A 12,134-nucleotide genomic window follows, 5' to 3' on the forward strand; every position below is an offset into this window, starting at 1 on the left:
ACCTATAGTTCACCTAGTTCCGTCTGTATTCCCACGCCTCCAACTTATTAATAAGTCACGTACTTGGAACAATTCCTTTGGTTCGTATTCCAAACAGTAAAGAAACAACAAATCTGTTTGGTATCAACTCTCTTCAACCAAGTGATATGAGTCCGACAAAGTCTCTTTTGTTTATCTTAACATAAACTCCTTCGCCAGGTCCTTAGATCTATCTTATGTTCAATTACCGAAGTAATAGTTTAAGATTAAGCCAACAACACTATTAATCCAAAGAATTTTGTTGATGTCGATCTACTCAATTAATATCCAATCTATCACAAGGATAAACCGATTATTAATTGGATGCTCTTTTACCGAAACAAGTATTGTGCACACCAAAGACTATGAACCCACAAGTCAGAAATCTTCAATATCTTCTTCGTCTTCAAATCTTCTTAGATCTTCAATAATAACCTGCATACAATCACTTGAATCTCTTGTGATCAATCATGCACGGAACAGATTCTGTTAACAATGGATTATCACAAGATCGTCTTTAGAACTAACAATAGTTTAAATATCCCTGTCGAAACTTTGAACTAGTTTGAGTGAATCTTATATCAGAAGAGAAGATTCTCAAGCATAAACAAACTAGGTGCAATCAAAGTTCGACCACCGTTAATCAATCAAATAAATGAAAACAAAAGATAAACCGCAATTATCTAGTTTCCCGCCAACGGTACACGCTAGAGCTTCTCAATCACAAAGAAGACTTTAAACTGAGCGGTCTTAAGAGATTTCGCCTAATTAGGTTACTCTCCTCTCTGAATAGGCGGCTACACCAATAATAACACAACAAAGAGGAAGCTTGTTGTTACGAAAGATTAGTTTGCTAGAAATGCAAACTTCAAGTATTTATAGACTAGGAAGTTTGGACACCAAGGAATTTCCAAAACCGAAAATATCCTCAAGATATTCATTAAAGCACAAATTCGGTTTCCATAATTCCTGGAAACGCTCTGTCCAAAAATAATGATCGAAATCTCTCAGAAAATCTCTAATTAGTAAATGCACGTTACTAATTCTTATTTTTCCAAAAATAAAGTTAATTACCTTAATTAAAAGATTCTTAGCTTATTTATGTTTCGATCTTGGGATTATCTTCCCTTAGCTATTAAGGAATAACTTTAAACAAATTAAAGATATAAACATTCACAACACGTGTTCAAAGTATGTCGACATCCTTACTTTATAAGTTCTCTTTTACACTTACAACCTTGAAACCGATTTGCCACACTTCCAAACAAGTTTAGAATTGGTTCATCTGATTTTTAAGAACTATGTGATTGATCAAATAACATTCAATCATAATCATGGGTTTAACGGTTCTACCAAAACAAGTTTCGGTTCTACCTTCACACTTACACTAGCTTTCCAAAATTCAGTTGACTAGGTACTAGGATCGGTTCCCCACATATATATGGTATCTAACTTATATGTGTTGCACATGTCCATAGGATCGGTTCCCTTTTGCCTAAAAACGTGTTGCACATGTTCATAGGATCGGTTCCTCTTTCTGCTATAAACCTTGATGCACCTCATACAAGGATCGGTTCCCCTTTGTGATGTGTTGCACCTCTTACTAGGATCGGTTCCCCTTTCCCAAGTTTGGTCAGACAAAACACAAACCCGATCAAACCATGTCAGGTGATTACTTAAGATCGGTTTCACTAATAAAAGTCATACCAATACATAAGTCAGGCCTTTGTGAATAGTTCTACCAATAACACAACAAGTCGTGAACGGTTATACTCAATCACACATATTGGTTGTTCATAAGATATGCAATGAATAACAAAACCAATAACGCCTAGAAATTTCCTTTTCGGTTCATAAACAAGTTTATGAACTTACTTGATTAGAACACATGTAATACATTGTTCCCTAGGATGAAATCCTTACCTCATACCCATACATAATCACAATAGCATTCAAATGATTATGACGATGTCTTATCTACAAAGTTTAATAGTTAAGCAATAAACCTCGTATTGTATTCCTTAATACTATGTCTATCTAGAGTTCAAATATGCTTCGCAGTTTTTTTTCAATATGCACGACTTGAAAGATACGTTAGGGAATGAAACAGTTCAACTCAAATATCACTAACCTCAAGTGGAAGGATGATTGTTGTCGTTGTAGCTCCTTGCTTCTTCAAATCTTCAAATCTTCGCAATACTTGTAATGTTTCATTATCCTAATACTTTCAAGCTAACATATACGAAGTTGACTCTAGTACATTATCAAGCGACTCTTAACATGAGTTTTGATTCACTAAAATATGACAACCAATCTTGACATACCAACGCTTGGTGGGTTCAACCGAGCTATGTTAAAACACTTTATATGATTCGGTACGTCTAACCCTTATTATTTCTGAAAATGCGGGGGTCTAACAACCACACCCAACAATTCGTTTGGAAATCTGAGAGGACTTAATCTAATATAATTTCTAGAGAATCAACTAGACAGTCAGACTCAATCTAGATGTATATAGAAGAGTTTATATCTCTAACTTTTAATTCAATCCGCAATCAGCAAATAGAAATATGCGAGCCCGATTGAATGTAAGAGGAGTAAACTTGAACGGTACCAAAGACCAATGTTCAAGGATCAATCAATCTCAATCAACAACCAAAGGTTGGATTCCTGTGATATTTCAATTATATAACAAAATATAATACGGAAAAGAAATTACGCAGATACCAGAATTTTGTTAACGAGGAAACTGCAAATGCAGAAAAACCCCGGGACCTAGTCCATATTTAACACCACACTGTATTAAACCGATACAGATAATAGCCTACTACCACTGAACTTCGGACTGGACTGTAGTTGAACCCTAATCAATCTCACACTGATTCAAGGTACAATTGCGCTCCTTACGTCTCTGATACCAGCAGGATACTATGCACTTGATTCCCTTAGCTGATCTCACCCACAAGTAAGAGTTGCTACGACCCAAAGTCGAAGACTTGATAAACAAATCTGTCTCACACAGAAAAGTCTATAGATTGAATAAACCTGTCTCCCACAGAAATACCCAAGAGTTTTTGTTCCTTCTTTTGATAAATCAAGGTGAACATGAACCAATTGATAAACGAGACTTATATTCCCGCATAACAGCCTAGTATTATCAATCACCTTACAATAATCTAAATCGTGTGATGGCGAAACTAGATATTGTGGAATCACAAACTATGAGACGAAGATGTTTGTGATCACGTTTTATATTTCCTATCGGAGAAATTAATCTCGAGCAAATCTTAGAGTAGATAATAGTCAAACGATAGAATCGGGAAAGATCAGAACACGCAACTACAAGAGAAATAGTTAGGTCTGGCTTCACAATCCCAATGAAGTCTTTCAAGTCGTTAACCTACAGGGTCTCGATAGAAACCTAAGGTTAAAGGAGAATCGACTCTAGTTGATGCAACTAGTAATACAGAGGAGGTGTGGGGATTAGGTTTCCCAGTGGCTAGAGTTCTCCTTTATATAGTTTTCAAATCAGAGTTTGCAATCTAAGTTACCTTGGTAACAAAGCATTCATTATTCACCGTTAGATGAAAAACCTAATTCAACCAAGCTAATATCTTTCAACCATTATATCGAACTTAGCTTGTTGCACACAAATGAAATGTACCCTCATTTACGATTATGAACCGTACCCAAACGTGTACACCATGTTGGCTCAACAATAGTTAACCAAAGTTAGCCATATGATTAACTCTCATATCAACCATATTCATCTTAACCATAACTAGTTCAAATGACTGAAATGAAACTAGTTAAAGAGTCGTTCAATTGCTATATTCTTATAGAAGTATACAAGAACACAATTAATCGAAGCAAAATCGGTTTGATTCACTCGAATCAATTCATGAACATTATAGCCACGGTTTGCAAAGATTGTGTTCCTTATAATATAAATATTTAAGTTCATGTACACAACCGATTTTAGAAAGTAACCCACTCAAGTGTGCAAACGGGTATGCATACTTGAGTAGCCGGACCGAGTTTGGGTAACGCCAATACGCGTACGGGTGCGCGTACTACAACACTTCCCCAAACTCTAGCAGAATTTCACGGAGGTGAACTTTTAGCCAGTATGCGTACGGGTACACATACTTGCCCAGACATCAACAACTGCCATTACGCGTACGGGTACGCATACTTCAGCCTCCCCGCTTTGGACTTGCACAGTAATGTGATTAACACACTATGTTTATATCCAAACATGGTTACTTGATTCTAAACTCTTTATTTATATCATTGAAACTTTCTTAGAGGATGTTATATAGTTGTTATTCACAAACTATTTTTCATCAAAGCGATTTTCAAGTTATTGAAATTATCATAATGAAACATTCCAAGATTACACCAAATGATTGTATCACATAAACCATGTAAGATGTTATATTCGGACTTTCGTCACGAATGTAAGATGAACTTGATCGAAGCGAAAGCTTGCAACACATATTCCGAGAAATATATAAGCGAGTTAAACTCAGCTCGAAATCTCAAATGTGTATAATAGAAAACTATATTGTAACACGACTTATGTCTTAATATAGGAGATAGAGTAGAAATAGACTTTCCAAGTGATAGATGAGTTTCAGTCTCCACATACCTTTTGTTAATGAAGTTCCACAAGCTCCCCATAGTAGTTCTTCGTCTTCAAATGATGAACGCCGTGAAGTCTAAACCTCAACTACACAATCTATGTCCTAGTCCGAGACATCTAAATAGGCTAGAAATGAAGACTTATAGTTTTGATCACTAACATTGACAAACATACTTGAGATAGCAACGCATGCGAGTTCGACCGAGCAATGCTCTAACAATTTCGGGTTTTTTTCCATTTTCAATTTTGCTACATTTAGTTTGATTTGAGAAATTTATTTATCTCAACAGGCCAAGAGAATCTCACTACACATGTCAACCAATTACTTTAGGTTGAATAGATTACTAGTATCATCGATGAAGTAGAGAAATGGAAATTTTCTGACTCATATCACTTTTTATGAGTTCTTCCACAAAAATTGGAATACATGTGATTTTATTTGCGACGCATCTTTTGAAACTACCGACTCTTTAATAGTCGAGCAAGTGAATTACATTCCATGAAACATTCAAATTTGGGGAGAAAATATCACGTACGCAATAATGGTGCTCAAATACTTCTAAACCCCAAATAAATACATTTGAATCGAGTTAGTACAACTAATTGAACAAAAGACATCATTCAACTACAGCCAATATCATATATCATATTCAAGAGAACAAAATAATGAAGACCGAAAATTGTAATGATCGAGATCAACAATCATATTCTAAATTGACCGTTTGTATGATATGGACTTATCTTAAGACAAAAAAACAGAACTAAGTATATTATAAAAACAAACATATAAGCCCAACAAGTATTCAAAGTTACATACCTCAAACTTTGATTCCTGTTGTATAACCACAAAACCATAACAGCCTTGGTCGCGCACGTCCTAAAACCAGGTCAGAACAAGACAGGACAAGCTGGACAGTATGAGCTAGACCGGACCGGTCGGGGTGGACCGGTTGGAGATTTCTCTTTCACAAATTTTCCTCGAACAGATAACATCGCAAACATTTTTTCCCTTCACGGATTTCTCACCGACCTAATTCACAGATTCCCCACTACACAAACTAACGATCGGAGGGAAGGCTAGGTAAGAGGACCAATCTCACATTACGAGAGAGCTCGTGCTTGTAATGTGATTATTAAAACAGAATCTGAATCATTATTCACTGAATTGATAACAATCAGAAATTTTTTTTTATCTTCTCTATGGCAAGGTTAGAGCTCGTGCTTAATAACGTTTTATAGTAACAATTAGATAAAAGTAAGGAGGCAGAGAGCTTCTTATTCATCACATCAGTAGAGTTACATGGATACAAATAACCTATATATCTAGAATACAAAACAAAGCTTGGCTAAGTTAGGCTAGGTAAAGAGCGGCCGTGATTTTTTCAACTAACCATTATAAATAATTTATTAATTAGTGTCATATTAATTGCTCATGATGAATGCTTAATTAATTTTTCATCATAAATGTTCATTTAATGAATCTAATAAATACATATTTTTATTAATAAATAAGTTTATTAAAAACTATATATTATATTGATCGGTAAAGAATTTGGTGTTGGCGAGTTTCGAACTCAGGTAACTCGTATCATCACCCAATGACTTTACCACTGTACTATAGTGACCCCGGTTAAAAATTATATTAGTATTTTTTTAGTGGTGGTAGTGAATGAAGCAGTGGGTGGTGGAAACAGTGGCGGGTACTTGTGAGTGGTGGAGGTGGTAACATTACTGGTGGTGGAAAAAATAATGGACGTGGATGGTTTTTACGTACAGTGGTGGATGTTAGTGAATAGTAGTGGACAGTAATATTTTTGTGTTTTTACAAAATGGGCAACATTTTATTGTGATAGATGTAGTTGGCTGTTTTTAGCACAACTGGTAAGGACAAAACACAAATATTTTGAGGAGGATACTAAATCATATAAGACAATATGATCATGACCGCTGGATCACCCAAACGAGATTCCAGCTATTTATAGTACCCGATCAAATAAATAATGGTTTTTAGTATTAAAATAAAATTGATTAGATTTCCAGAATACAAAAAAAAAAGTTTGGACAAGTTAGGCTAGATAAAGAACGATCAAATTTATACTTGCAGAACATAAATCTACCGCTACAGATGAGCACGTTTAATTAAAATTTAATAATAAATATTCAATTGATATTTCATCATAAATGTTTCTTTAATTAATCAAATGAATATATTTTTTGTTGATACATAATAAATTTATTTGATATTAACCATATCAGTAAGCATTAATGGTGGTTGTGATGATGGGCAGTGATGGGGATAATGGTGGTGGGTATTGGTGAGATTGGTGGAGTGGTAACGATAATATGGTGATGGAAGAAGTAGTGGTAGTAGGGTGAGAAAAGGGGTCCTAAGATAGGTAATTAAACACTAGTGGTGGTTGTGATGGTGGGTGGTGGTGGTGGGGTGGGGATAATGGTGGTGAGTATTGGTGAGACTGGTGGAGTGGTGACGATAATGTGGTGGTGGAAGAAGTAGTGGTAGTAGGGTGAGAAAAGGTGTCCTAAGATAGGTAAATTATTTACTCACCCTTGGTTAATTTTTCTTTGTTTTGTTTTAGTTTGATTTTAGTTTTCAAATTACTTTTTTTTATTATTTTTTAAATTAAAACCATTTTTAAAGGCCAGATTTTTCCAAAAAAGAAGATGTTGTGATTTTAAGATTTGCCGGGTAGGGGGCAAGAAGAAAAATGAAACCTATAAAAAAATTGACCAAACACAAGGCTACGTGCGAATTAATTGTAATCGGTTCAGTTTATTACATCTCTCTTTATTCCCATTTTTTGTCATGGTTTCCGTTTCTGTCATTATCTTTCCCATACTTCATGGGATTATGCAAGGCTACGCGTGAACTAATTGTAATCGATTCAGTTTCTCACGTCTCTATTTATTCCCTTTTTTTTGTCATGATTTCTGTTTTTGTCATTTCTCACCAACTTCATGTAATTATGCATGCTTGAGAAATAGTTCATGATAATAAGTAAAGAGACAAGAAAAGAAATGGATCAAGAATTAAATATTATTATAAATTTTAGGAAAATGAATAAACACAAATCTATGTAAATTGGGAACCCAACAATTTATATCAAAGAGAAAAATTAAATTCTAATGCTAACAGGTTTTGTAAGATTAATCTAATTGATTTTAATGTAATTTTAGGTGTTTTTAGTATTATTACAAGTATGGTGAATGACTTTTGATGATATTTGTTTGAAGTAGTGAAGGAAGTAATGTTTTACTGCCCATAGGATTTGCACTAACAATTAACTATGTTTATCCCAAAGGGTTGTATGACTTACATACACAATATTAAAAGATTCGAGGATAAGGACATGTTTAATAACCAACTCCTCAAAACATTTAGACCTGGATCGATCGGTTCGATTCTTCTCAGACAATTACGACATGTATGAATCGATGGATACATTTGAAACACATATCCTTACCTGTGCCGTTACGGCACAGGTTGAGACCTAGTATATATACATGGAAAGGTAAATCCTAACAATCTAGTTGGGCCGCACATCTATGGGTCATAGGCCCAAATAACCAGAATTGCAACAAGTGAAAACTACAGCCACACCGATTTTCTAGATTTTGGACACTGTGAAACCCATCGACAAAAAAGTTCAGGCGCGTACCCATTTCTTCATTCAAAATTATTCCTAAACCCAGAATTTTTAGAATTTTGTTTCCGTTTTTTAACAGTTCAATCTCCTCTTCTCTGTATCTCTCTTTGTGTCTCTCAAGATCCAAAACAAGGAAGGAATAAGAAACTAATCAGAAGAAGGAATAGAAGAAGAAAATCAGAAAGAATATTTTCTCTCATGGCGAACTAAATAGCAGATCTAAAAATCGATGGAGAAAGATCATGATGATGGTGACTTTCGGTGGGTTGCTGAAGGTGCTACAAGACATGGGTCGTCGTTGGATATCAATTCTGTTGGAAATCGACTATGACGAGCAAGGTTGTTTTTTTTTTGTGCTTTACAGGAAAGTGATGATGTTGGCGGTAGGTTGTTCTTATTTTGAGCTTTTAAATCACTGAATTCCTGATTTATTGAGGTTCTTCTGCAATTACATCAATTAGAAAAAACGATTCGAGTTTTCTATCTCCATGTTGCAAATTAAGGCCACGAGAGCAACAAAAAAGCTGAAATGGGTTTTATTGATTTTGGAGGTTTGATGTGTGAACTCAAGGAGATAGGTTTGAGTCTGAGATTGAATTGGTTACAAAGGTTTGGAGATGTTACTATGGAGTTCAGCTTGCTACTATCTCAGTGGGGTGAGTTGGTGTTCTTGAAGATGAACGAAGAAAGGGAGATGAGATGTAATGGTTCTGGTGGTGGATTGAAGGCTACAGCAAATCCGAGAAGATGCTCTTGAGAATTGGCTAGGGTTTTGATTCAATTACAGAAGGTACTGGTGATAAAGTTAATGCCATTCATGGCAGTAATGAATCTGGTGGAGAGTGTTGGTGTTGTAAATGAGTATGACAGTGTAGCTGTTGCTTGTGCAATGGAGAATGGAAGGTGAAGCTGGTGGTGTTGCAGGTCATTTATTAGATGGAGCTGGTGATTATTTTGCAACTGGAGATAGCTAGGTCAAGGAGATAGATGTATGTTTAGGAGTAATGATTGAGCAATTGCAGAGAACTTCGGCATGAGGCGTACATTGCAGGTGGGAATGGAACTGAGCATGGGAGTGACTATGTACAGATTATTGGTGTTGATTAGATGGATTTGAAACAGTGACTTGAGCTGTGAAATGGTTGGTATTGCAGCTGGTTCTGAAGGCCTGAGAAGGAAGAGATGATGCATGATAATTGTGTTGTTGCTAGAATGGGTTTTTTGTGAATGAATGGTACTGCTATGGGCTGTAAATGGCAGAGAATGAGGTTCAAGATGGTGCAGTGATGAGCATTTGTTGCTGAAAGCCATGAATTGCACTGTGGTGTTGGTATGGACAAGATTGAGATAGATGTTTTGCCGGTGGTGGATACAATTGGTGCCAGGAAGTTAAGTAGCTGATGTCGCTGCCGTGGGTACTGCGGGAAATCAGGTGGAGAAAGTGGGAAGACTAATCTGTTGATGTTGGGGATGGTTATGCAGTTCGAGTGTGCTGTGGATTTGGTACTGACATTATGGTTTTTTAGCTGTGAATAACGGGAGTTGCAGGATGAGTTTTGCAGCTGCAATTGCAAATGAACAAGTCACTAAGGAACTGAAGTTGCAGCAGGGATTGAATGTACTGAGTAGATGTATGTGTAGAATGGAACGGATGATTGATTGTGCAGGCAAGGAGGATAATAATTTATCCTCATTTGTTGTATGCCGTCTTCAAGCAACTCTGCCATGACGTTTGTCTTCATTTGCAGAGCCTTCTCCATAGACTTCATAATAGTCAAGCTAAGTTTACTCAACCCAGATGAGTAGGATTCAATTGTCTCCCTGCATGTAAAGATGAATTTTCCCAGTTATAGAATCATACGCACACAACCTGAATTTATTTAGCTTGTATTTAAGAGAGTGAGTTGCACTACCTACAGCCATCAAGGTGGTTGAATAATCTTTTATGTAGTTATGAAAATGGAATCATAACCTGTTATGCATCTAGAAAAGTTGTTGCATAACTTGTTATGCAGTCCAGAAAACGGCTGAATAACACGTTATGTAACAATTTTTTTTTTACTATTGAAACCAACAAAAACAAAGACTGCATAACTTGTCATGCACCTACTATAATATCTGCATAACATGTTATGCAGTCATGAAAATGGATGAATAACCTGTTATGCATCCGAAACTATGGATGCATAATGTATTATGCATCGAGAAAATTGTTGCACAATCTTTTATGCATCGAGAAAATAGATGCATAACCTGACATGCATCCCTAAATATGGATGCATAATGCATTATGCATCAATTTTTTATGTACGCACTAAAATCAACCAAAACAATGGCTACATAACTTGTTATGCAGTCGAGAAAATTGTTGCGTAATCCGTCATGCGTCTGCAGAATGTGTTATGCATCTTTTTTGGTGGCTGCATAATGATTATGTATCAAGTTTTCGAAAATTTTGCCTACAAGGATGATCACCTCCGATTTTTTCGTGAAAACAAAAATTTGATATTGTTGTTTGTACTCGTTGCGTAGGTTTCTTAAAAAGATTTCCAACGATATAAAATTTGTAAAATTCCAAGGCGCGGATTTTTAGATATGTTATATCCAAGTTGCGTTGTCAATTATACCCCTGATGCATAACCCGTCATGCGGATGCATAATGCGTCATGCAGATATTTTTAATAATTTCATATAAATATGGAAATATGGGTGTCACAGAACTAAAAATTAATTATGGACCTGACAATGAGGATATTATCTTTTTTAGGCCCCTAATTTTCCCTTGCAACAACCAGGTGAAAGAAATTCATCCCTGCTGGATCCCACTTCTCTCTCATATGAAATGATTATCACCCCCGACAAAAGGTTACTTTCGTCGCCCCATCTCAGGTATTGCCCAACTTTTTTGTTCAGTTTTGGCATCTGGGTTACAATCACCGAAAGAATGTGTTATACACAGTGATGAATTACGACTCGGCTACAGTGTATCCACACTCAAAATTTTCGTCAGTGACTTCTCAGGCACATGATGATACTAAAAAACCCATGGCTGGCGGACTGGAATTCACAAACATGCACTCCTGAAGTTGTTACCTATCCGGCTATAAAATATTACATACTTTGCAGTGTTCACTCAAATGGCCTCACTCTGTTGAACAAGGAGCTGTACGTCATGAACACTTAAATTGGCAACTTGACATCCCTGCCGCAAGCATGTCGGCATTTGATTTTGCCAGTATTCTGCTCTTTACTTTCATATGCAACCTTCCTCACGTGTACGGCCACCTCGTACACTCTATATTAATCCAATAGCTCCTTCCCATCCTTTCAACTGTTGAACGAGGGATAAGACTCCAAGTCAAGCTGATTCGTATGGAATAAGATTTAACATAGGCTTGTGGAGTTGGGTTTAGCCCCCAACTGTAGGTCCGTTCCATCTGCCTGCACCGTCCAGCCAACTTGGCAACATTACAGATAGTCTCTAAAGTCTCGTCAGTGACTTCTTTCAAGGCATCATCTGAAACAGCCCTCACAGTTTCCTTGTAAACATCGAAATTCAACACACGTAATTAATCAGCATTCGGAACAACTGTAATCTCTGTTGATCATGTCAGAATTTAGAAGAGTATCATGATTTCATTTAAGTACACACTATTGTTCTGAGAGGAAATAGCAGGATATAGCATAATATTGTGCATGATTCGAAGAGGGTTATTGAGTCGTCTTCACCACATTCCCATACAAAAACTCTTCTTAATCCAAGACCCATCTGTATTTTGTTGCCCCTGACACAAATTCTGGAATCC

This window comes from Papaver somniferum, unplaced genomic scaffold, assembly GCF_003573695.1.
Source record: "Papaver somniferum cultivar HN1 unplaced genomic scaffold, ASM357369v1 unplaced-scaffold_137, whole genome shotgun sequence".
NCBI lineage: Eukaryota > Viridiplantae > Streptophyta > Magnoliopsida > Ranunculales > Papaveraceae > Papaver > Papaver somniferum.